The 27,816-nt window shown below is 41.2% G+C and overlaps 1 protein-coding gene across 1 annotated transcript in view; it reads right to left on the reverse strand.

Moving 5' to 3' along the window:
- The window catches only part of ORC2 (origin recognition complex subunit 2), an 829,308-nt gene that overhangs the window by 480,535 nt on the left and 320,957 nt on the right, over positions 1 to 27,816 (reverse strand). The window lies entirely within an intron of this gene.

Raw genomic sequence — 27,816 nt, forward strand, 5'->3', positions numbered from 1 at the left:
TGTGCTATTTACAGTGGTGGGTTTGTCTTTTGAGCCTTGCCTAAAAAAGGCACTATGGGGGTGGCAAAAGCCTTGGCCAGTATTTAAAAGCCTACGGGTGACAGGTGCAAGCCATCTCTTGCGAAGCAACGTGGCTTGTCGAGCATGTCATCCCAGGCGGACAGATACTGGATCCCCTTTGAATGACACCAGAAACTTAGCCAGTTGTTGAAATTGATCATTTTTTCTTTATACTGTGGCATCAGTCTTGGTGAGGGCAGGATGCTACTCGGGGTCAGGGTCATACCGGCTTGGGCTACGTGATCAGAGAGCTCTTCCATGTCTCTTTTCATGTAGTCCAGGGAGGTACGTCTCAGGTCATTCACACCAACATAGACAATAACAGAGTCGTATTTGTACTTGTTCTGCAACGACCTGAGTGCTTGTGTTATGTGGCAGATCCTGGCACCCGACAGGCAGCTAACTGTAACCTTCTCCTTGTCCAGCCTAGTTAGTAGGACATCAGTGCGCCTGACTATAGAGTCGCCTATTACTAATGTGATTGGTATGCAATTTTTCCTTAAAGGCTGTGATTGTGTGGCACACTGATTATGTGAAGTATGTGTTTCATGGTTTGTGATGGGGTGTGGAGGTTGCTTGGGTGTCTGCTTTGGAGGTCTCTGTTGCTTTTGCAGATTTTTAATTAGAGCCTCTGAGTATGTTTTCGGGTATTTGTGTGTGTTATTTGCCGGTGCTGGTTTAGTAGGTCTATGTGAGACTGGTGATGTGTTGCAAGGATTTTCCTTCTCCTCTTGACTGTCAGTTCCAGTCTTGGGTTGAGAGAGCTTTGCCTCCAGTATGGCTATATATTTGCATCTCTCACATATATTAGTGTTTGGTGGTAGGGTTGTCTGTTTACATGAGGCAGTTGTAACATTGCCTCAAAATACCCAGATTCACCAGTTGGACTGGAGAGTACACCTGAAACTGCCCTTTGGACATGCCTAAATAGGTAAAGTGAGCTGTTTTACTGATTGGCTGGTAGGGACAAATAGAGAGCCTTGTCCTTCTGGACAGTATAGGGGTCTAGTGCTAGGGTTAATTAGTGCTTGCTATGAGTTTTGAGAAAGTGCTGGGCTGTGAAATGAATGGTTTGAGTGCTTAAGTTGATAGTTTGTCTAGTTCCAAGGGAAAAACTGAAGAGTAGACTTTGTGGAGCCAGGAATAGTTTAACCCTAGCTAACAAGCGCTGCCCGGCATGCAAAACCACACAAATGCATTTTTTATAGTAGGGAAATAAAAGAGATAGAAATTAGCCCAAAATGGCCAATAAACTACTAAGTTATGGGCTGAAACCACTCCTCCAGGGACAGATTGGCTGCTCAAAGCTCTCCTCTCTCACAGGTGAGCAGAGAAACTTCCTTCTATCCAAGTAAAGTATGGGCAACACAGAAACTTGTAACACAGCCCTGAATTCAGCAATAACCTGAAAACTGGACTATACTAGTTCAGAAAAGTGGAAAACAAGTATATTTGTTTTGTTTTTCAGAAAATAAAGCAGATACAATAAAAAAAATACTTTAAATGTGCAAAAATGGCTATCACACTTTAGTCTGTAGCCTACAACAGTTAAACAGATTATTTAAACACAAAAACAACTTAGTTCAAGTGCAGGCAGCAAATAAGTACAATATGTAGCAGAAACAAGCCTTTTAAATTACAGAAACGCTAAAAAATGGTGTTTTAGGCAGAATTAGTTAAAGACAGCAAGAAAATGCAAAAAATATATACTTAATCACTCCAAAGTCACTCTTTTGTCTCTCTGCTGCTGTAGAACTCTGCAGGACACCTGGCAGGCACTTGCTGAGCTGAATACAAGTGCAAACAAATGCGTTCTTTACAGCAAAATGGCCAATAAACTTCTAACTTCTGGGCTACAGCAAACAAGGAGCACACATTTTAGAAAGAAACCGATCAAATAAGCAGGCACAATAAGCCTTTAACCAGAAATTCACAGCTCAGAAGGGCAGAATCTAGCCTCTCCTCCCACAAGAGTGCTGACCACAAACCTTCTTAATGTAAAATAACTGGCCTGAAGCCCAACTGCTTAAACCAGAACTAATGCACTTTTAGAATAACAGACACAGAGCCTTCAATCAGCAATTCCCAACTTAGAAGGATGTAAGCTATCTGTCCTGCCACAACAATGCAGTTCGCACACCTTCTTAATGTAAAACAACTGGTCTAAAGCCCAAGTGCTTAAACCAAAAGGCTTAGAATAACAGTTACAATTTAATCAGGCTACTACCAAGCAGTAATAACTGCAGCAGAATAATACAACTGAGTAATTTTAAGAAGAAGCACAAGCAAAATAAGGTAATAAAGTGGGAAGAAACACAATTACAGTAAAAGCAGATGAATAAAGTGCAATTTTTTTCATAACAATAGAAAACGAGCAAATTGATTTAAACAAAATTACCCAATTAACCAGTAAAAAAATCAAAACTGAGCCATGTTCCATCAGTCTTCAATCAGACAAGTTCTAACTGCACACTCCTGCCACTAGGGTGCATGGGAACCTTCTCCAAAAAAGATGGCCTGGATCAGTGCTCAAGTTATACAAACAAAGCTAGATTCAGCAGGCCTGAATCTAGTCTATGCTACCGCAGACAAGGTGCACCAATATCAGAAAAACAGTTCAAATAAGCAGGCACAGTAAGCCTTTAACCAGAAATTCCCAGCTCAGAAAGGCAGAATCTAGCCTTTCCTCCCACAAGAGTGTAGACCACAAACCTTCTTAATGTAAAATAACTGGCCTGGAGCCCAAGTGCTTAAATCAGAACTAATACACTTTTAGAATAACAGAAACTGAGCCTTCAATCAGCAATTCCCAAATTAGAAGGATGTAAGCTATCTGTCCTGCCACAACAGTACAGACCACAAACCTTCTTAATGTAAAACAACTGGTCTGAAGCCCAAGTGCTTTAACCAAAAGACTTAGAATAACAGTTGCAATGTAATCAGGCTACTACCAAGAAGTAATAAATGCTGTGGAATAAACACAATTGAGTACTTTTAAGAAGAGGCAAAAGCAAAATAAGGTAATAAAGTAGGAAGAAACACAAATACAGTAAAAGCAGATAAAGTGCAATTTTTTATATAACAATAGAAAACAAGCAAACTGATTTAAACAAATTACCCAGTTAACCAGTAAAAAACCTCAGAACTGAGCCCTGTCCAGTAGTCTTCAATCAGACAAGTTCAGGGCCTAAGTGGGTATGCCTACTCAAATGTTCTCTCTGTATTAGGCAGGATGAGCTAATGAGACTAGACTAGGATAGAGCTGGGACAGGCTGAACAGATGGGAATGGTAGGAGTGTCTGAAATCAAAATATGATCTCACTGTACTCGGTTGAGTGAGCAAATGAGATGGGCCCAAAAGAAGTGTTCAAACACAAATTTACAGGAGGGGCGGTCAATTCCAAAGCCACAAAGATTAATATCACAACAAGAACAGGAAGGGTGGGTAAGGAGAACTAGCTGCAGATAGAGAGCTCACAATTTTCAGTGAACAAATAGATAAGCAGATAAAAGCAGTACTATTTTAACACAATATTCAATGAAATGATAAAACAGTAAAATGCAGTACTATCTTATAACACTGCAAGTTTGTACTTATCTCAGCTTGTAATAAAGTTGATGTAAGTATGTAAAAGCTAACCAAACAGCTCAAGTATGCAACTATTCAGCAGAAATAATTTCAGAGATAAGGGACTAAGACTTTAAGGCACAGAGAAACCCTCTAGGCTAAGACTTCTACACCGAATATCAATGAAGTGAGAAGAATAAACCCACTAACTGCAGACAGATACAGAGAGCTCACAATTTTCAGTGAACAAATAAATAAGCAGATAAATGCAGTACTATTTTAACACAATATTCAATGAAACAATAAAACAGAAGAAATAAAATGCAGTACTATCTTATAACACTGCAAGTTTGTACTCATCTCAGCTTGTAATAAAGTTGATGTAGGTATGTAAAAGCTAACCAAACAGCTCAAGTATGCAACTATTCAGCAGAAAAGGATGGATGTTCAGCAGAATATCACTGACAAAAGAAAAGGGGAGAAATAATACTGACTACTAGAGGGGCACCAATAAAAGATAGAGGGAAAAAAAGACAATAATTGTAGATGTGTGGTAGTATGGGGCTACTGACAAGGGAGGAGGATTATTGTCGCATGTGCTTATATTCCAGCATCAAGAGCTGCTATTATGGAGCTTAAGACATTTTTGGAAGAAATCAACTTTCATCAGGAAATATTACTTACAGATGGGGACTAGAACTTGATTGGCAACAGAGAAATGTAGCAGGACAATTTGGATGGGAAAATATAAAAAGGAAGGTAGATTTCTGAATACATTTATCAAAATATTTAGTATGGAAAACATGAATTCCGTAGTGGGAACTTGAACAGAATTTACATGTTATTCCCCAAGGTTCAACAACTAGGCTAGACTGGATAGAAATTATACTTTAAAGGAACACATGGATTTAACTGAAAGCTTTGGCTATTTTAAATCATGCATCAATAGAAACTAAGATTACAAGGCAGGTTAATGAAGTAAAAATAAGACACTGGTCCTTTCTTACTTACTTACCCGCTAAAAAGAGAGGAATTTAAGGACTGAGTTGCAGAAATTACTTCAGAGTTATTAGAGATGATAGAAATTTCTTTAGAAGGCACAGCTTGTGAGTGAGATAAAATGAAAATGGGGTTTAAAACTAGGGTAAAAATAAGACAGAAATGTACATAATTAAGCAGTAATATGAATTATTTCGAGGAGATGACAAAGTACTGCTAAATAAGAAGAATCTCACAGAACAAGAGGAGGAGCAACTGCAGAGTGCTAAAGAAAAAAATAAGAAAGTGTCTGGATAATATGCATGAGTTTAGAAAAACTGCAGTTAAGCAACTGTTTTTTGATAATAACTTCACAACAAAAACTTTTGGCACAATGACTTGGGCAACAGAAAGTAGAAAGGGTTGTCACCAAACTTAGGAAGCCTGTGAAAGACCACAGATCCTATAGCAGTATTGCAGACATATCAGAAATTTTACGAAAATTTGTATAAAGCAGAGGAATGTGGAAACAAAGAGGACAAATGTTAAGCATTTATGGACAATTTAATTATGCCAAGGTTAGAGGAAGGTGATGCTCTAAAACTAATAGTGAAGATAGGAGGAGATGAGAAAAACAGGGATGTATATTCAATCTGCAGGGAAGTCTCCAGGAACGGATGGTATACCAGTGGAAGTTTGGAAGTTACGAGGAAAGAAAGTGATAAAGATCTGAAATACTTTGTTTAATAGTACTTGAAAAGGAAACACCGGCATCTTGGAAGAAAACTATGATGGTTGTTTCACTCAAAAAGGGTAAAGACAAGGCAGACCCAGTTTCATATATACTCATTTCAATTTTAAACCATGACTATGAAGTATATCTTTATATTAACTAAAAGAATGGCAAAGGTGTTACCCAAAATTGATGGATATGGATCAGTGTGGTTTTGTGGAGAGAAGGCAAACATCTGACAACATTAATGGAACAATGATGATCCAGTGGGAAGCAAAATACAAGAAAATGCAGTTGTGGTGGTCTTGATACAGAGGAAACATTCACAGTGTAAGCTTGCATTTTATGATTAGGGCAATGGAAGTACCTGCAGTCCCTGAAACAATAAGGTTAATTAGAAAGATATGTGAAGGATCAGAGGCAAGAATTAATATGTTTGTATATGGGGTGTCCTATCTGATGGAATTTGAACAGAAGAACTAGGAAACAGGTGTCCTCCTTCCCTTTTGTTATTTGTTTTACATTTAGAGCCACCGGTGAAGAAAATAAGGGACTCAGAAATTCAAGGATATAATTGGCATGGTAATCTGCAGGGAAGACTCCAGGAATAGAAGGAATTCCTGTGGAAGTTTGGAAATTAGAAGGGAAGAATGTGATAAAAGAAGGGAAAAACATTTTATAAATCGGTTGTGCTGTGGAACACTAAGACGGTGTCAAGTCTTTTCAAATATAATATTAAGATAAAACAATGGTTATAGCCGTAAATTATGTACTCACACAGAAATTGGTTTAGCAATATCCATACATATGGAGACAAGATAGGATGAAGTACTGAGTTACTCAGTTCAGGCTCACATACATGACAGAAACAGCTGGTTACATGTCAAAGTAGAAAATGATGATGTGGTGGAGGGGTTTCAAGAAATATGGAGAAAGTGGAATTTTGGATGCACATCCTTAAGACAAATAACTACCATACCGAATTAGGGGTCCGCATGCAGAGATAAGTCAGCAAGGAAAGGAGAATAGTATTGCTGAAACTGAATTTATCCTCAAGTCTTGGTGAGTACCTTCACAAGGTGGACCCTGTTTTTCACAAAATCCCACCAAGACTACACTAATCTATAGACTGTATTTTATATAGCATATATCATGGACAGAAGTAGATCAAAAATTAAAAAAAAGAGCTGGGTACACAAGACCCAAGATAAAAAAAAGTGCTCAATCCCAGTAGGCGGACTGGTGCCAGGACTGGAAAAATGACAGTGTAGAATTCTCAAAATACAGAAACATTCCTACAATGGGGCCAGGCCCAGTGGGAGAACGCCCCCCCTGTTGTAGAAGGAAGTAGCAGTCCACAAAAATCACAAAAACTGATAGGCCAAAGAAGAGCCATAAAGAAGATAGAGTGGACAATTGAGGATAAGAAAGAAATTATGTATTGTTACTATTACGCAAAAAGCCCAGGATTTCCAGACACAAGATAGACAAAATGATTGAGAGACATTAGAGGAAAGAAAAATACTTCTGCAAGGAAAACTGTCAGAAGGCTCAAATAGAAAAGTGTGTTCAATAATACAACAGATTTCTGAAAAATATTATATAGACCAAGAAATTTTGTTCTGTTTGGAAAAAGAAGTATCTGAGAAAGTGCAAAAATATAAACAACAAAAGACCAAGATTTTTGAAAAGTATAAAAAAGAAATACAGACATGGGAAAGAAAGAAAGATTTGATATGGTGCAATAGTTATACAAATTCAAAAGCCAAATTAATCAATACAAAAAAGGCAGGCCCAAAAATATTTGAAGAGAAATGCAGGCAAAGGCATCCAGATATGGAAAATTTCACAATAAAAAAATAAGATCACAAAGAAGAAGATTAGTAAAGTAGAAGTAAAAAAAATAGAAGCTAAAGTTATGGAATGCCCGCGAAGTGAAGGATTTAGTCTAGTAGGCCTAACACAGGTTACATCACAGCATGATGGAAACAGTCCCCAAATTAAGAAGAAACAGGAAGATCAGGAGACATCTGAAGAAATATGGACTTGGGAAAGAAAGAGATTTCATATGGTGTAATATTTACCCAAAGGAGAAATAAAAATTAATCAATACAAAAAGAGCATCACCAAAGATATCTGTAGAGAAATAGAGACAAAGGAATCCGGACATGGAAAGCTTTACAACACAAAAAAGAAAAAACAAAGAGAAAAAGTAGAAAATAAGATTAGTAATGGAGAAGTTAAAGAAATAGAAAATGAGGGTATGGAGTACCTGCAAAGTGAAGGATTCAGTGTAGAAAATCTAACTAAGAAAGCACAACAGCAGGATAGAGCAATAGAAATCCAAATTAAGGCGAAAAGTACAAGTGTGTACACTTACCATAAATGTAGATGTTCAACTGTATTCACTGTTGCAGTTATTACATTTGGGATATCTGCTTGCAGTAGCCCTCAGTCGGCCTGATTAACAAAGTCTTGGGTCCTACGTCAGTTGCTGTCTCTTCTTCCGTGACGTGAGGTCGTCAGGGGTATACAACATGCAGCCGACATCATTACATCAGTTTTTCTTGCCCCAGATGTCAGGTGCCCCCCTAACGGGAAGCAATTAAATCTATAAATATACAAGGTTATACCTCCAACAAAAAAGCAAATACACCAAAAAGCTTTTAAGCATTGAAAAGGAGAGAAGAGGTACAGCCAAAAGAAGTCAGGGGACTAGAGGGAGGGTAACCAGGACTGCAACAGTGAATACACTCGAATATCTACATTTATGGTAAGTGTACACAACTGTACTATGTTCTTCATGTTTCACTGTTGCAGTCATTACATTTGGGTAGATTCCCAAAGCTAAGGATGGGAGGAGGAATTTAGATACAATTAGGGCCCTGAAAAATTGCAGTGGCAAAGCCAGCTCTAGATTTAGAGAAAATTTGGCAAATGGTAATGCTCAGTGAAAGTATGTACAGAACTCCAGGTAGCAGCTTCTAGGATGTCCCTGGTAAGTACGCCTCTGAGAAAGGCTGTAGATGTAGATGCAACCTTGGTTGAGTGGGGTCTGATCCCCTGTGGGATAGGTTTTCCATGGTGCTTATAGCAGAAATGAATGCAATGGTCTATCCATTTGGAGATGGTTTGCTTTGAAATAGCCTTACCCTCTGTCCCTGCAGCAAATGCCACCAGCAGTTCACATTTCCTTTGAGGTTTTAGTCCTGTCCAAGTAGAATCTAAGTTGTCTGTGCACATCTAAGGAGTGCAGTATCCATTCCCTTTTGTTCTGTGGATTAGGAAAGAAGGTTGGCAAATGAATGGACTGATTAAAGGCCACACTGGATACCACCTTTGGCATGAAAGAGGGATTAGTCCTGAGGAACACCCTGTCCGCATGAAAGATGATGAAAAGGCTCCACTGCCATAAGGGCCTATAAATCAGATACCCTTCTTGCTGAAGTGATTGCTAAAAGGAAAGCTGTTTTCCAAGAAAGGAATTTTAAATCTGCAGTAGCAGCTGGCTCGAAAGGAGGAAGGGCGAGTTTCTCCAATACAAAGTTAAGGTCCCAGGCTGGAGCTGGAGCTCTCCTGGGTGGTCTTAATTTTTTTTGGCCCCACTGAAGAACTGCTTGAGCAGTGGATGAGAGAAGAGGGGAGGTTCTGTGTTATAATGAGCTGAAATGGCTGAGGCGTGAATTTTTGAGGGAAAAAGACAGGCCCTTGCGAAGCATCTCAGTTAAGTATTGCAAAATCTGAGGTACATTGGGCACTGCTGTGCTCATCCCTTGAGATTGATTCCAGGCACAGAATCTTTTCCATTTTTCAGCATATGATTTTCTAGTACTAGGCCTCCTTGCCTCTAAAATGACATTCATCACTGGTTTACTGAGGGATGGTAAAGGAGAGCTTAGGTAATTAGCCAGGCTGCTATGTTCAGTGTTTGAAGCTGAGGGTGCAGAATATGGTTCTCCTGCTGAGACAGCAGGGTAGGAGTCTGAGGCAGGTGCCATGGGGCCAAAAGTGACACACTGCGCAGGAAGGGGTACCAGTGTTGGCGTGGCCAGTCTAGTGCAATCAAAATCATCTTTAGTTTGCCTTGTTTGATCTTTAGTAGCACTTTGGAGAGCAGAGGCAGAGGAGGAAAGCATAAACTGATAGGTTTTTCCAGCTGAAGGACAGAGCATCCACTTTCCAAGCTTGTCTGTGGGGAGTCCTTGCACAAAATTTTTCCAATTGATAGTTCTGGAGGGAGGCAAACAGGTCTATATCTGGGCTCCCCCATTTGCTTGTCAACATGTTGAAAATCCTTACTTCCAGATTCCACTCATGTGGGTCCATGAGGTTTCTGCTTAATCCGTCTGCCAGTGTATTTTGTTTTCCTGGCAGGAATTGAGCTTGCAGATGCACTTGGTAGCTCAAGGCTGTGTTCCACAATGCCATGGCTAGTCTGCAGATGGGGTAGGAATGTGTATCCTCCTGCTTATGTACCACATAACAGTGGTGCTGTCCATCTTTACCATTAATTGTCCTGGAAGAATGTGGTCCTTGAAGGCTGTCAGAGCATTCTGTACAGCTAACATTTTTTTATGATTGATGTGAAGGTGCATTTGAATTGGGTTCCATTTGCCCTGAATGCACTTCTCTGTCAGGTGCACCACCCCATGCACAGTCTGATGCATCTGTTGTTAGGGTTTGGGCAGCAAGAGGTAGTGTGAATGATAGTCCTCCTCTGCCCACCAAAAAAACTCTAGGCGTAGGGAAGGAATGATAGTAATCATTGCTTCTAGATCCTGAGAATGCTGACACCATAGACTTTTTAGATACCATTGTAGTTTCCTCATATGCAGTCTTGCATATGGAATTAGAAGAATGCAGGAGGCCATGAACCCCAAGGCTTGTAGTATTTGCCTTGCAGATATAGCAGGGTTTTTGTGGCCACTTGTTTGAAGTAGGTTGCCAAGTGAATTTGTTTCTCTGGCGTGAGGAAAGCCATCTAGGAAGTTGAATTCAAGCTTGCTCCCAGGAAAATAATTTGTTGACAGAGTACCAGGTGTGATTTCTTTTCGTTTTGGTGTACCCCAAACAAGTTAGCACCCTTTGTATAAAAGCCAGATGATTCAAAAGTACGTCCTGGTTTTCTGCCTGAATTAGACAACCGTCCAGGTATGGGTATATTTGAATATTTCTTTGCCTGCAAAATGCAATGACTGGAGCTAGGCACTTTGTGAATAACCTGGCACAGTAGATAAGCCAAAGGGCAGTGCAGAGAACTGATAGTGCGTGTAGTCTGCTTTGAAGCATAGGTATCTTCTGCAAGATTCCCTGATTGGGATGTACAGGTATGCTTCCTTTAAAAAGTACAGTTTTGTACCTGCCATAAATGTAGATGTTCGAGTGCTCATACAGCTGCAGTCATAACAGATGGGTTATCCTGCCGTCAGGCAGGTCAATTCCAAAGTCTAGGTCCGCGTCGGTTGTCTATAAAAGAGGCAGCCGACGCCATTTTCTTCAGTTTTTCTTGCCCCAGATGTCAGGTGCCCCCAGAAGGAAGGCAAACATAATGTTATTCAAAAATGCAATGTTGATAAATCAAAAACAGTAGTTGCAAGCAAATACACCATAAAAGAATACCCCAAAAGGTTATATGAAAAGGGTTTGTCATAAGGCCTGTCCTAAGAGGGGTTGGAGGGGCCTGGACTGTATGAGCACTCGAACATCTACATTTATGGTAGGTACAAAACTGTACTATGTTCATCGTGCATACAGCTGCAGTCATAACAGATTGGTAGAATCCCAAAGCTAAGTAAGGGTGGTAGGCACTAAGTGGAACTAGGAGGGGCTAGGATGCCCTGCAGGACTGCTGTGGCAAAGCCCGCCTAGATTTAGAGTATAGTGGGAGGTGATAGTGCTTGGAGAAAGTGTGCACTGAACTCCAGGTGGCTGCTTCCAAAATATCCTTGGTAGGGACCCCCCTGAGGAAGGCTGCAGAGGTAGCTGTGGCTCTGGTGGAGTGGGATCTGATGCATGCAGGCACAGTTTTTCCATGAAATGAGTAACTCAATAGGTTGCTGTGGGCTATCCATTTTGAAATTGTCTGTTTGGAAATAGCCTTTCCTTGAGCACCTGCAGCATAGGACACAAAGAGTTGCTCAGATTTCCTGAATGGCTTTGTCCTGTCCAAATAATAACAAAGTTGTCTGTGAATGTCCAAGGAATGTAGTAGTTTTTCCCCTTTGTTTTGAGGATTAGGATAAAAGGTAGGTAAGTGGATAGTCTGATTCAAAGCTACACTGGATACTACCTTTGGCATAAAGGTAGGGTTGGTAAACTCTGTCCTGATGGAAAATGATGAATGGTTGCACAGCCATGAGGGCCTGTAGCTCAGAAACCCTGCGAGCTGAGGTGATAGCCAGAAGAAAGGCTGTTTTCCATGACAAGTACTGTAACTCTGATGAAGAAGCTGGCTCGAAGGGAGGAAGGGTCAGCTTTTCCAATACGGGTTGAGGTCCCAAGCAGGGACTGGTAGTTTCCTTGGGGGTTTAATATTCTTTGCCCCTCTGAGGAACTGCCTTAAGAGAGGATGAGAGAATAAAGGAGGACCTGTGTTGTATTGTGCAGAAATGGCTGAAGCGTGGATCTTGATGGAGGAGAAGGAAAGTCCATTGTTTAACATCTCAGCTAGGTACTGTAAAATTTGAGGTATATTTATTACCCAAGGATTCTGTCCCTTCTTTTGATTCCAGGCACAAAATCGTTTCCATTTGGCGGAGTAGGCCTTTCTAGTAGAAGGTCTTCTGGCCTCCAAGATGACATCCTGCACCTCCTTGGAGAGGAGAAACTGTTGGGAAATCAAGGAATTCTCCATGCAGCTAGATTTAGAGTTTTGAGGTGGCTATGAAGAGTTTTGTAGTTGTGCTGGGACAACAGAAGAGGGACTAGAGGTAGGATCCATGGTGGGGAATGTGTCAGGCTCTTCAGGAGTGGATACCAGTGTTGCCTTGGCCAGTCTGGAGCAATGAGAATCATTTTTGGCCTCTCTGCTCTGGCTTTTAATAGAACTTTGGGCAGCAGAGGAAGAGATGGGAAGGCATAGACTGTCAATGTTGCCCAACTGAAGGAAAGTGCGTCCATTTTCCAGGCCTGTGGATGATAGGTCCTTGAACAAAATTTTTTCAACCGGCAATTTCTGTGGGTAGCAAAGAGATCTATGTCTGGCTGTCCCCATGCCTGAGTTATCTTTGTGAAAATTTGAGGATGCAACTTCCATTCGTGTGGATCTGTCATATTTCTGCTTAGATTGTCTGCCAGTGTGTTTTCCTTCCCTGGCAGGAATTGTGCCTGTAGTTGAATTTTTAATTCCAGTGCTGTGTTCCATAGGGTCATGGCTTGCCTGCACAGGGGGGCATGAATGAGTTTCCCCCTGTTTGTTTATGTACCACATCACTGTGGTGTTGTCTGTCCTTATCAATAGCTGGCCTGGATGCAGTAGGTCTTTGAAGGTCATAATAGCCTTTTGCATGGCTAGCATTTCCTTTTGGTTGATGTGAAGGAGCTTCTCTTTTCGTGCCCATTTTCCCTGAATGCACTGATCTGTCATGTGTGCTCCCCAGGCGTAGTCTGAGGCGTCTGTTGTGATGATTTGAGTTGCTTGAGGTACACAGAAAGGAAGACCTGTGTTTCTTTGCAGGCTTCAGCCCACCACATAAATTCCTTTTGAAGGCATGGAATGAGTGGTATAATTGCTTCCAAGCTGTGGCTGTGTTGACACCATAAGTTTTTTAGGTACCATTGAAGTTTCCTCATATGCAGCTTTGCACATGGGATTAGTAGGATGCAAGATGCCATGAATCCCAGAGCCTGCAGGACTTTCCTTGCAGTTAGCCTGGTGTAAGCTGCCATTTTTCTGAAGTATTGAGACAGTTGCCCTTGCTTGTCTGACGTGAGGTAGGCCATCTGGGTGGTTGTATCCAAGTTGGCACCCAGGAAAATTATTTGTTGAGAGGGTATTAGTTTTGATTTCTTTTTGTTGACTATGTATCCCAGGAAGTTCAACAGTTTTATTACAAACGCCAGGTGCTGCAGTAGTATGTCCTTGCTGTCCGCTTGGATCAGGCAGTCGTCCAGATATGGGTAGATTTGTATCCCTTGTAGTCTGCAGAAGGTGATTACTGATGCCAGGCATTTCGTAAACACTCTGGGCACAGTAGATAAGCCAAAGGGCAATGCAGAGAATTGGTAATGGGTTGAACCTGCAAGAAATCTGAGGTATCTTCTGCAATTTTGTCTGATAGGGACATGCAGGTATGCCTCCTTGAGGTTCAGTGTTACCAGCCAAGACTCCTTGCCCAGCATGGGAAGAAGCTGCTGTAATGTGAGCATCTTGAATTTTGGCACCTGTAGATATGTGTTTAGGATGGATAGGTCTCCAATCTTTGTCTTTCCTTGGTACCAGGAATAGTCTGGAATAAAACCCTTGACCTTGTTCTTTTGCAGGTACCTCTTGAATTGATTTCATGTCCATGAGAGCTGAAATTTGTTTTTGTGCCTCTGCCCTTTGATTTTGTGGCAGGTTTGGCATGCCTCTCATTTTTGGAAGGGTGTGAAAGTGGAACCTGTAGCCTCTGTCTATAATGTCCAGAATCCATTTGTCTTTTGTAACAATATGCCAATTTTCTGAGAATAATGTCAGTTTTCTGCCCAAAGGTGCTGCCATTAAAGCTTTGCTTGGCAGGTGTAGGGGGAAGTCATTGCGTCTGTTTTCTAAAAGATTGTGATCTATCTTCTCCACCTCTTGGGGTTGGTGCTTGCCACTGTCTGGCTCTGAAAGATCCTTGAGGTTGCCCTCTACCCCTTGGACGCCTGTATCTGCCCCTTTGAGGTCTGTCCGTGGCTGGAAAGGACCAATTTTTTGAAGGCCAGTTTCTGCTGAAACGTGGAGGCTGTACCTGCAGGAAATCTTTCACTGTTTGCATTGATTTTGCTTTTTCCTCCATTTTCTTTAGCACCTCCTCTGCTTTAACACCAAACAATACATCTTTTTGAAGAGGTGCATCTAATAATTTAACTTTGACATGATCTGGTAAGGTTTGCTATTTGAGCCAAGCATGCCTACGTATAACAGACCCCATAACAGCAGCTCTACATGAGGCCTCTAAAGCATCATAACCACACTGCAAGGTATGTTTACCCACTTGCTTTTAAACTTTTAAATCTGGTTGTTCTGGTTGTGTCATCTTGCTTTTCAGCTGAGATATCAAAAACTGTTGATACTTTAACATATGGAACTGACAGTTTAATGCCCTCATGGTTAAAGTGGCCGAGGTGTACACCTTTTTCCCCACCTTTCTAAAGATCTGGAATCTCGTCTGGTTTAACAGGAGCTGGAGGCAAAGAATCAGGATTAAGGCAATATATCTAAAACAGGAGGGATAGCCAGAGGCCAGAAGAAATTCCCTGAGCCTTTTCTTGGAATCTGAGTAATCTTGGCCTTCCCAGTGAAAGTGTTCCCTCAATGTATGCAGGGTTTCAATAGACTCTTCTGCATCAGAGTCTTGAATGGAGAATAGGCACAATCCTGGTCCTCAGATAGTTCTGAGGTAATAGAAGCTTGATCTGAGGAAGGGTAGTCTTCCTCTAATCTGGGCCTTTTGTCAGAGGGGTTGAGAACCCCTGATAAGAGTAATCAAATCCTCAGCCATTTTAAGCATCTGTTTTAGGCATGGTGCCTTGAGAGGGTGTCTGAGGAACCTGTTTTTGTTTTCATGGCTGTTCTAGATTTAGTGAAGGCTTTAATAGAGAAGGAGGAAGGCCTGAAGACCCTTGAGAAATGGCAGGCCTGTCTAAATTCAGAGTTTCCGTATCTGTAGAGTAGGAATGGGGGCTTTTTGCTCAAAACTGTTGTTGAATCTAACACAAAGGTCTGAGCCTAAGCAAGGTATACAGTAAGAGTGGAAATCCTTGCGCGGTTTGCTTCACACATGAAATGCAATTATTAACTTTGTCTGACATCGGTCTGAGGCAAGAAAAGTTTCAACGGGTACTTAGCTTTCAAGAAGACTGCTGAAATACTTTCGTAAATCTCAGGAGCTGGCGCAGCAAGAAAACTGAAGAAAATGGCATCGGCTGCCTTTCGATGACAACCAGGATAACCCATCTGTTATGACTGCAGCTGTATGCACGATGAACATCTAGTGTTTCCAACCAGGCATCTTTGCTTAGCATAGGAAGCAACTGGTGAAGAGTCAGCATCTTGAATTTTGGAATCACCAAAAAGGTGTTTACAGTAGACAGGTACAGGATAGGATGCCATGAATTGTCTTTTCTGGGTACCAAGAAAAAACTTGAGCAGAAATCTTGTCCCTTTTCCTCTTCTGGTACCAAATGAATAGCCCCTATGCTTAAGAGAGAGAGTACTTGTTTTTGGGCCACTGCCCACTGATTTGGAGGTAGATCCGGCCAACCGCTTGGAGTTGGTAATGTATGGAAGTGAAATCTGTATCCTTGGGACAATACATTTAAAACCCAATTGTTCTGGGTAATGAGTCCCCAGCTCTTTGCATGAAGTGCAACCTTTCCCCCCAAGGGGCAGTCAGTTGAGAAGTACTTGGAAGTTTTAAAAAGAAGTCATTGAGACAGTATACCATAGGGGGAGTTTTATTACTCCCAGATTTGGAAGTGGAGGCCCCCCACTGCTTAGTCCTGTGCGTCCCCTGGGACTGAAGCCTGGGTGCTCTGCTGGATCTGGGTTTGGACTGAGAAGATCTATTTTCCTACATACCAAGAAGAACTCATGTCTGGGTATCTCCACTGAAATGTTTGAAATGTTGATCCCTTGTTTCTGGAGCTTTAAGAGGCAGGAAAGGACCAATTCCTAGAAGGCCAATGCCTACTAAATCTTGGAGGTTGTACTTGTAAAATATCTTTAACAATTTGCATAGATTTAGCTTTTTCCTCCATCGTTTTAAGAACAGCTTCTGCCTTTTTGCCAAACAGGCGGTCCTGATTTAAGGGAATATCCAGTAATTTCACTTTAACATGATTTGGCAAGGATTGATCCTTAAGCCAATCATGCCTTCTAAATACAGACCCCAGTTACCGCAGCCCTGCAAAATGCCTCTAGTGAATCAAAACCACATTGCAATGTATGTTTACCAACTTGTTCAGCAAAATGCATTAAATCCTGTAAATCCTTATTTTCAGCACAATCAGGAATCAACATCATTTTCTGCTTAAGCAATCCAATAATATACTGCTGATACTTTAACAAATGAAACTGGCAGTTTAAGGCCCTAATGGCCAAAGTTGCAGAAGTGTATGCCTTCTTACTCCATCTATCCAGCGCCCTGGAGTCTCTATCAGAGGGGGTAGGATTTTTGGCAGTAGTAGCTTTAATGCCCTTGGGTCCCTGTGAAAAGGTTTCAGGATCCGCAGTAGGATTTTTGAAAAGGAATTTGTGAAAGTCAGGAACCCTGTAATATCTATCAGGTTTTCTGGAAGCATGAGGTAAAGAGTTGGGGGCCATGCTAGGTTCCGAAAAGGTATCATCAACAATGTTCAGTACAGGAGGTATAGCTAAAGGCTTGTGCTGGGGCAGGAGTAAGAAATCCCTAAGCCTCTTTTTAGAATCAAAGAAATCCCAACTTTCCCAATGAAAAAGCTCCCTGAGAGTATGCAAGGTTTCACCAAAAGAGAAATCCTCTGGGGGAGAAGCAGAGGGAATAGAGTCCTCAGCATCAGAATCCTCATAGGTAGATAAGGGTAAATCCTGGTCATCAGAGTAAACAGAAATTTTAGAATCTTGGTTAGAAGTGTCATAAGCAAACTCAGTCCTAGGTCTCTTAGTGGGGGAAGGTTGGCTTCCCCTGATTAAAGTAATAAGGTCTTCAGCCATTCTGATCATTTGTTTTTAGGCATAAAGGCCTGACCATGCGGTCTGGGCGTCAGTTTTCTAGGCATGGTTCGAGTTTTAGGCCTCGAAGAAGAAGATGGTGTCGGTTTAATATGCAAGTCAGTAGGCCTGAATACACCCTCAGAAGCCGGTGCCTGCACAGCGGCTCCAGACCCATCCAAGGTAGAGACATCTGCAAGTTCCACAGTTGAAGCATCTTGCAGCATACCGGACTCTGAATGGGTCTCAGTAGAGGCCTGTGAACCTGAAATAGTGGGTATCAGGGGCTGCGAAAGCACCTCACTCTCTGTCTTTATCTTTGTGTTTTTTCAGAATGTCGATAGTCGGATGGCTTACCGAACACATATCAGGATAATTGAACCGAGCACCAAAATATTCAGAAGCGCAAATATAGCGACGGTGGATAGTTCGTGGTTTAAATAAGGCACAAAACCGACAGCGAGGTACGTCATGGTCAGGGCCTAGGCAAGGAATACAGTACAAATGAAAATCTTTATGAGGTATTTGCTTTCCACAAGAAATGCAATTATTTACTTTTACTGACATTGGTTTAGAGCAAGAAAAAGTTTCCCCAATGGGGTACTTAGCTTTTAGTTGAAGACTTCGGTTCTGAAACTCGAAAACGAAAATTTCAGGAATCGGCTGACCGGCACTTGTGAACTGCTTCTGCTTCGGGCACCGCATGGCAAGAAACACTGATGTAATGATGTCGGCTGCATGTTTTATACCCCTGACGACCTGACATCACGGAAGAAGAGACAGCAACTGACGTAGGACCCAAGACTTTGTTAATCAGGCCGACTGAGGGCTACTGCAAGCAGATAACCCAAATGTAATGACTGCAACAGTGAAACAAGAAGAACATCCAGTGGAAGGGGAAGCAATTGGGCAGTTGCCATATGAAGATATTTTGGAGACTTCCGCAGAAAACCAGTATAAACATTCACTTGAAGCTGACAGCAAGGGAAGGAACAAGAAACAGTGGCAACTAACGCAGTCAATGTTGAGGAGTGATAGGTTAGTGAGTCCCTATATGACAGAGCAACAGATGACACAGGATGAAACTGAAGAGAATGTGCCACAGGAAGATGCTACAGAACTCTCTGGAGAACAAAAAATGTGCCTTTAGCTTAGAAGAAAATGAGCTAAGAGAAGAGTTGTTTGACTTATTACAGAAAAACATATCAGGAGCAATGAAAGAAATAGACTGCAGAAGGTCAATAAAACCCAAAAAGTCAGAAGTTTGAATAAAACAAATAAATACAGTAATTAGGACTGTCCATAAAGATCCATGCAATATAACAGAAGTAAACAGGATATATAACTGTGCAGCTAAATTAATGGATAAAATTCTACCACAAGAACACAGGGTAGTAAGGGAAAGGAAGGGGAGAAATCAAATACCATCATGAAAGTATTGAATAGAGAAAACAATAAAACAATTAAGGAAAGAAGTGTCACTGTTAAAAGAGTACAGAAGATGGAACAGATCAACAAAAATACTCAGAAAGATAGACATTATAAAAGCAATGCACAGTATTATAACAGATCAGGATCGATCTTGCACTATTGCAAACAAACTAAAAATCTCAGCCCAGGCAAAAAAAAAAACTTATAAGAAACACAGATAAATATAAAAGAAAAGTACAAAATAAGCAATTTACTGATGACCCTAAAAAGTTCTATACAGAATTGGGAAACAAGGTAAAAGGAATTTAAAGGCCACCCTAAAATGAATAGATAGATGCATTTTGGAGAAATATCTATGAAGATCCTGTGGAACATAACAAAGATGATAAATGGATAGAAGTAAAAGAAAGAAGAAGTTCAAAGGTACAGAATATGAAATGGAATGAAGTAATGGCCAGAGAGATTTAATTAAAAGTTAAGAAAAACCTTCAATTGGAACACCCCAGGCCCAGATGCAGTACCTAACTTCTGGCTAAAAGCATTAACATTTCTGTATGAAGATTTAGCCATGATTAAGAACTATTTACATGCGCAGCCCAAACAGACACCAACCTGGTAAACAACAGGAAAAACAATGCTCCTACTTAAGAGTTAACCTGCAAGTTATCCTAAAAATTACAGACCAATAACTTGCCTTCCAACGATGTATAAACCATACACCCGAACTGATGCCAACAGAGTTTATCGTCATTTAGAAAAAAATTCAATCATGGCAGTAGAACAAAAGGGTAATAAAAGAAAGTCATATGCAACAAAGGATCATCTCTTACTAAATAAAGTAACAATGGAGAACTGTAAAATGGGGAAGAATCAAAGTACGGCATGGATTGACTACAAAAAAGCATTTGATAGTATCCCACACTCCTGAATAAAAGAGTGCTTAAAAATAAATAAGATATACTCCACATTGATCAACTACATTACAGTGACCATGAAACAGTGGCAGACCACTTTGCAATTAAGACATGATAAAGAACAAATTATTATTCCAGGGATATTCCAGGGTGACTCCCTGTCACTGCTGCTATTCTATCCTGCCCTTAACCCTTTAAGCTGTCTACTTAACAGATTAGGCCATGGCTATAATTTGGCTCCTAGAAAACAACAAAGTGTAAATGCCTCTCATCTTCTCTCTGTTGATCATTTAAAACTGTATAGCTCATCAGATGAGGCACTGAAAGCACAACTGCAACTTGTCAAAACTTTTTCAGATGATACAAGAATGCCATTTGGTCTTGATAAATGTGCAAAAGCAGCCTCGAGCATCTACATTTATGGTAGGTACACAACTGTACTATTATTCATCGTGTTTCACTGTTGCAGTCATTACAATTAGGTTGAATCCCAAAGCTAAGGTTGGGAGGCCGGAGCTAAATAGGATTAGGATAGGCTATAAGGTCCTGCAGAACTGCAGTGGCAAAGCCTGCCCTGGATTTAGAGTAGAGAGGTAGGTGGTAGTGCTTTGTAAAGGTATGCACTGAAATCCAAGTTGCAGCTTCCAAGATGTCTTTGGTTGGTACTCCTCTGAGGAAGGCTGCTGCTCTGGTTGAATGTGGCCTAATGCCCTTAGGCACTGATTTGCCATGCTATGAATAGCAGAAACAAATGCAATGGCCTATCCACTTTGAAATAGTCTGTTTTGAGATAGGCTTTCCTTGTGATGCTGTAGCATATGCCACTAGAAGTTGATCAGTCTTTCTGAAAGCTTTAGTTCTGTCCAAGTAGAAGCATAGCTGTCTGTGAATGTCCAAAGAATGCAGAATTTTCTTCCCTTGTTCTGGGGGTTTGGATAAAAAGTAGGCAAATGAATTGTTTGGTTAAGGGCCACACTGGACACTACCTTAGGCATAAATGTAGGGTTTGTCCTCAGCGAAACATTGTCAGGATGAAAAAAGATAAAAGGTTCCACAGCCATCAGTGTCTGTAACTCTGAGACTCTTCTAGCGGAGGTTATTGCTAGGAGCAGTGCTGTTTTCCAGGATAGGAATTTTATGTTAGCTGCAGAGGCTGGCTCAAATGGAGGCAGTGTGAGTTTTTCAAAGACATAGTTGAGGTCCCATGCAGGTATTGGTGTTCTCCTTGGAGGTCTTATGTTTTTGGCCCCTCTGAGGTACTGCCTCAATAACGGATGAGAAAAAATAGGTGGTTCTGTATTGTAATGAGCTGAAATGGCAGAGGCATAAATTTTAATTGATGAAAAGGAAAGGCCTTTATCCAGCATCTCAGTTAAGTATTGTAAAATCTGAGGAATATTTGGAACAACCGTGTCAATGCCTTGTGCTTGGTTCCAAGCACAGAATCTCTTCCATTTGTCTGCATAAGATTTTCTGGTACTAGGCCTCCAGGCCTCCAAAATAACATCCATTACTGCTTTAGAAAGTGGTGTGTCTTGAGAGACTATATTATCTGCCATGCCGCCAGGTTTAAGGTTTTGAGTTGGCTGTGCAGTATCTGGCTGTCTTGTTGGGTCAACAAGTGAGGAATTTGAGGTAATGTCCAGGCTGGGCAGTGAGACAAGCTCTTTAGGATTGGGTACCAGTGCTGGCGGGGCCAGTCTGGGGCAATCAGTATCATTTTTGGTTTCTCTTGTCTGACCTTGAGGAGTACCTTGGGGAGGAGAGGCAGAGGAGGAAAGGCATACACTGTTAGATTTTTCCAGCTGAAAGATAGAGCATCCACTTTCCATGCTTGCTTGTGATAAGTCCTTGTGCAGAATCTTTGTAGTTGTGCGGAGAGGCAAACAGGTCTATGTCCGGGCATCCTCAGGTCTTTGTTATCATGCTGAAGACTTCTGGATCCAATTTCCACTCGTGGGGATCCATTAGATTTCTGCTTAGTTTGTCTGCCAGAGTAGTTTTCCTTCCTGGCAGGAATTGAGCTTGCAGATGTACTTGGTAAGTCAATGCTGTGTGCCACAAGTTCATGGCTAGCCTGCAGAGGGGGTAGGAATGTGTGCCTCCCTGCTTGTTTATGTACCACATTACTGTAGTATTGTCCGTCTTTATTAGTAGTTGTCCTGGATGAAGGTGATCCTTGAAGGCTGTTAGGGCATTCTGAACAGCTAGCATCTCTTTTTGATTGATATGTAGATGCATTTGACTTGCGGACCATGTTCCCTGAATACATCTTCCTGCCATATGGCCCCCCCAGGCGTAATCTGATGCATCTGTTGTCAATGTCTGCCTGGCTGTGGGTAAGGTGTATGGCTGTCCCGTGTTGTGGTGACAGGCTTTTGCCCACCATCGAAACTCCTGTTGCAGGCAGGGAATGAGGGTAATTATTGTTTCAAGGCTGTGGCAATGTTGAGTCCAAACACTTTTTAGATACCACTGAAGTTTCCTCATATGCAGTCTTGCATATGGAATTAGCAGAATGCAGGATGCCATGAAACCCAAGGCCTGCAGAATTTTTCTTGCCGATAACTGGGTCTTTTTTGCCAACATTTCAAAGTAAGTAGTCAGTTGTCTGGCGAGAGATAAGCCATCTGGGCAGTTGTATTTAATCTTGCACCCAGGAATATTATCTCTTGAGAGGGTACGAATTTTGATTTCTTCTCGTTACTGTGTACCCTAGACTTGTCAGTAATCTTTTTACAAACGCCAGATGGTGTAGTAGAATGTCCTTGTTCTCCACTTAAAGAAGGCCGTCATCCAAGTAAGGATATATTTGCATTCCTCTTTGTCTGCAAAATGCAATTACTGGTGCCAGGCACTTTGTGAAGACCCTGGGTGCAGTAGATAAGCCAAAGGGCAGTGCAGAGAATTGGTAGTGCATAGAGCCAGGTTTGAATCTGAGGTATCTTCTGCATGTTTGTCTGATTGGGACATGCAGGTATACCTCTTTTAGATCTAAAGTCACAAGCCAAGCCTTCTTGCCCAACATGGGCAGAAGCTGCTGTAGAATCAACATTTTGAATTTTGGAATATCCAGATATGTGTTTAGAAGAGATAGGTCCTGTATTGGTCTCCAGGCTTTGTCCTTTCTGGGTACTAAGAACAGTCTTGAATAGAATCCGTGGCCCTGCCCTTTTCTGGTACTTGTTGAATGGCCCTCATGTCCATGAGGGATGAAACTTGTTTTCGTGCCTCTGCCCATTGATTGTGTGGCAGGTCTGGCATACCGTTTTGCCTTGGCAGGGTGTGAAAGTGGAACCTGTAGCCTTGTGAAACTATATTTAGAACCAATTGTCCTGGGTGATCATGTGTCAATTTTGTGAAAAAAGTGCTAGCTTTCCCCCAAAGGGGCTGCCAAAATATAAGTGCTTGGTGCTGGAAGTGGAAAGTCATTGAGACTGTTTCCTGTATGGCTGTGATTTTTCCTCTCCGCTCTTGGAGGTAGAAGCACCCCATTGTTTGGGCCTGTATGAGCCTTGGGGCTGTGATCTGCCTCTAGGATGTCTGTATCTGCCTCTTTGTGGTCTATCTGACACTGGAAAGGACCAATTTTTTTGTAGGCCAGTTCTGGGAGGCTGTACCTGCAAGAAATCCTTGACTGTTTGCACAGATTTAGCCTTGTCCTCCATTTTCTTCAACACCTCTTCTGCTTTAGCACCAAACAAAGTATCATGCTGTAAAGGAGAGTCTAATAGTTTTGCTTTAACATGATCAGGCAAATTTTGTTCTTTTAACCAAGCATGTCTCCTAATGACAGAATCTGCAACAGCGGTCTGCAGGAGGCCTCAAGAGAATCAAAACCACATTTCAAAGTATGCTTTCCAACTTGTTCAGCTGCATGCAATAAATCCTGCATTTCTTTATTTCTGCACATTCTGCATTTGCTGGCATTTTCTGTTTAAGCAAGGATATAAGATATTGCTGATACTTAAGCATATGAAATTGGCAATTTAAAGCTCTTACAGCCAAGGTAGCAGAGGTATAAATCTTTTTGCCCCATCTGTCTAGGGCCCTAGAATACCTATCAGTGGGAATAGGGTTTTTTGCAGTAGAAGCCTTGACCCCTTTGGGACCCTGAGAGATGGTTTCTGGGTCAGCTGCAGGGTTCTTATAGAGAAATTGATGTGAATCAGGAACCCTGTAGTATCTGTCTGGCTTAACAGGGGCTGGTGGTAAAGAGTCTGGAGAAAAACTGGACTCTGTAAATACATAATCTACAATGTCTAATACAGGCGGGATAGCAAGGGTCCTGTGCTGGGGGAATAAAAGGAAATCTCTGAGCTTTTTCTTGGATTCTGAGTAATCTTGGCTCTCACAGTGGAAATGCTCCCTTATAGTATGCAGTGTTTCCCCAAAAGAATAATCCTCAGGAGGAGAGGCTGAAGGGGTAGATTCTTCAGCATCAGAATCCTCATAGGGAGGAATAGAGTAATCCTATTCAGAGGAGGAATCAGAGGAAATGGAAACCTGGTCTGAAGATTCATCTTCTAACTCTTGCCTAGGCCTCTTGTCAGGAGGGGGATGGGAACCCCTGATCAAAGTAATAAGGTCTTTGGCCATTTTAAGCATCTGTTTTTTAGGCATGGAGGCCTGTCCAGGTGAATGCTGTACTTATTTCTTTGTCTTTAGAGCTGCTTTAGTCTTTGTCTTTGTAGCTGAAGTAGGTTTCACATATATCTGTGTAGGCCTGAAAACACCCTCAGAAGCCGATGCCTGCTCAGCGGCTCCGGACCTATCTGAGGGAATAGTTTCCGAGTGTCCAATACCTTGAGTTTCCAGAGGCCCAGTCGGCTCCACATGGGAGTCAGAAGCGGCCTGTGGCTCTGAGGTAGCGGGCGTCAGGGCTGTGAAAGCGCCTCACTGAGAACCGGCAACAAGCCTAGAAGAAGCCTCGTCGGCGGCTTTGGATCTCGGATGCCTGTCCTTTTCTTTTCGTTTTTTGTAAACTCCGGTAGTCAGCTGATCCGACGGCATTATATAATGAAATGCAAAATCGTACCGACGCTTAATACTGCGTTGGTTAAATCTAGCACAAAACCAACAACTAGCAACAATTGTTACCTTTTTCTGACATCGGTCTGGAGCAAGAAAAAAGTTTCCCCAACGGGGTACTTAGCTTTAATGAAGACTTCGGATCTGAAATTTGAATTTGAAAACTTCAGAAGTCGGCCGACCGGCACTTGCCAACTGCTTTTGCTTCGGGCACCGCGCGGCAAGAAAGACTGAAGAAAATGGTGTCAGCTGCATCTTATATACCCCTGGTGCACTGACGTCAGGGAAGAGGCGACAGCAACTGACGCCGGACCTAGACTTTGGAACTCAGGCCGACTGCGGGTAGCCTGCCAGCAGGATAACCCAATTGTAATAACTGCAACAGTGAAACACGATGAACATCAGACAAATGCAGGTTTTGTAAAACAGAATTGGAAACATCTGCACACCTTGTTGCTGGTTGTGATATACTAATGGCAGAAGCATTGCATAATGAAAGGCACAATAATGTGGCAAGACTGTTGCACTGTGGGGTTGTGCAAACAATATGGCACTGAAGTGGCTGAAAAACACTGGAAACATGAGCCACAAAGCATCATAGAAACTGATGAAGTCTACATCACATGGGATCACCCATTACCGACAGTTCAAAAGATAGATGTGAAAAAAACCCAGATATAGTGGTCCATGAAAAGAAGACAGAAAAGTAGCATTGATCCACTGATCATTGAAATCTCTACACCCAGTGACTACAGTGTCTTGCATACAGAGAGACACAAAGTCAAAAATATCAATATCTGCAGGCAGAAACAAGAGCAAAGTGTAAGAAAGATATCCAGACAATTCCAATAGTAGCAGGAGCTATAGGTCTATATAAAAAAGAATCTACAATCGCATTTAGATATGTTACCAATACATGTAACTCCATACTATCTTGCAGGAGTATTCATTACTGGGCACGGGTGCTGCGAACAGCACTTTTGGCTGACATCAAAGATTGAAACAATACTAATTTAATGAACTTTAATCGTACTTTGACTTGGGAATGGGGTCCATTCCCATCATGGTATTAGAAACCCAAAAGATTTGGAGAAATTAAAAGAAATATTATATTTATAAAGTTGGAAATAATATTCTAAGAACTAAGACAACACAGGAATTGAGAAAGCAGAAAGGAGAGTTTGCCAATATGGATGAATACAACTAGAGGTACAGAAAACTGTCAAACAGGGCTGGAATTTTCTGGAGAAAACTGGCAAAAGAACCAAGGTAATGAGAGCAAATAACTAGCGAGAGAAAGGTATTAGAGTGGGATGAGTCCAGGAAAAAGTCTGTACTCCAGGTCAGAGACTGCCTTCCTTACCAGGACTGATAACACCTTCCTTACCAGGACTGATAACAGAGTATAGGCAAAAAGAAAGGGCTAGGGGAATCCTAAGTGAAAGACCTGCTCTGGTAGAACTTTCAGTCAAAACTAGAACAGAAGCTGTTAGAAAGGAGGCAAGTAGTAGGGCATAGAAATTACTGCATGACAACTATAGGAATCAGAAAAACTGGAAAAGCAACTTAAAAGGGAACAATATGATGACATATGTATGGTTACCCAGCATGCACCAAGTCCAGAAGGTTTAGGATTTTTGCTTAGAAGTATTTGCATAGGTATTTTTATACCTCACGGAGACAACAAAGAATATTTCTTCTGTTAAGACAGCAAATGCTGGGAGGAGTGATGAGGAAGAAAGAGGTAATTGTGAACATTTTTTTAGGAGTGTAATGGGTTGGCTAATTTAAAAAATTCCCTACAGAATACTCTGTCAGAAATATTGGGGGATCAAATGGCTATAACTAAGGAATGGTTCTTTTGAGCTTAAGACACAGGATCTGAATTGCCTAGATAAAGTAAGGCCATATTAAGTTTAATTCTACTGGTTGCCAAAAAAAAACAATTACTAGAAAATGGAAATCAAAATCTAAACTAACTGTATTTGAATTATTTAATATTGTAAAACAGGTAAAAGAACAGAAAGTGGTGAATTTGGAAAACTGGAGCAAATTACATAATAATAAATTAAATTTGTAGAATAATGCATGCAGAATAATGTTTAGGAGGAGGAGTGAGATTTAAAGGAAGGCAGAAATTGAGAAATGTATGTAATGCTGGACTGAATGACAGTTGGTATAAAGAAAGCAAACATATGTAATGTATAACACATGTACGTAAAAAAGTCAATATAATTTGTTTTCTACTAACTTATGTGCCTCTATGTCTTAATTGATAATTAAAAGTGTTAAAAAAGTGAGGCAAAATATGCCTAAAAACGAAGCTAGGGGAAAAAAAGCATGCGAGTTTAAACTCCTACTTCATAGTGGAATTTTAACGCAACACACAAGCCGCGGTGGTGCAGCGATAGTGTTGTCGCCTCACAGAAAGAGGTTCTCCCATTCGATTCTCGGCTGGAGCGCCTTCTGTGTGGAGTCTGCATGTTCTCCCCGCGGTAGAGTAGCATTCGAAAGACAAGCGTGAATGGGCGTGCCTTCGTTGAAGTTTGGGCGTCAAGCTGGCACCTCAGCATCGTAAAAATCTACTGCCAATCATTAGCAGACCGGAGTTCTGCTGTAGTGACCCCTAACCGGGAAAAGTCGAAAGAAAAACAACAACAACAACACTACATTACTATGTTGCATCAAAAGTAAAATATGTTGCATCAAAAGTACTACTAAAAAAATGCAGCAAGCTCTTTACAGCATCCACCTTAAATATATTGTTAATGGGACGGTCTCTCTTTGCAATGTGTTGCTTTAAAAGGCAAAGCTAATCTCTGTGCATGTTGTATATAAAATTCTTCTACTCTGTTCTATCATGCTTGTATTCTCAGTATCACTATCTATTATTCATTTCATTTAATTGTTTGTACAATTCCTTACATTTAAATACCTTGTATTCCATGGCTGTGAGGGAACATGGTCCAGAAGGAGCAGCACTCTACTCCAGTCAGCAAGCAAACAAACAATAAATAAATATAACAAGATAATTTAAAATATAGGCTTATATCATCTTTAGGGAGCACTGTATCAGATAAAAAAAAAATTCTGTCAATTTTTTTCCTTGGGCAAGACAGGTTATCTTGCAATTGGTTAATCCAACAGCAATTTTTCCCTGATCTTATTTCTGCATATCATTTGCAAGTACCTTCATTTTTCAATTATTTATGGCTCACTCCTTATT

Source organism: Protopterus annectens, chromosome 6.part1 (assembly GCF_019279795.1).
Source record: "Protopterus annectens isolate FY-2018-M chromosome 6.part1, PAN1.0, whole genome shotgun sequence".
Classification (NCBI taxonomy): domain Eukaryota; kingdom Metazoa; phylum Chordata; order Ceratodontiformes; family Protopteridae; genus Protopterus; species Protopterus annectens.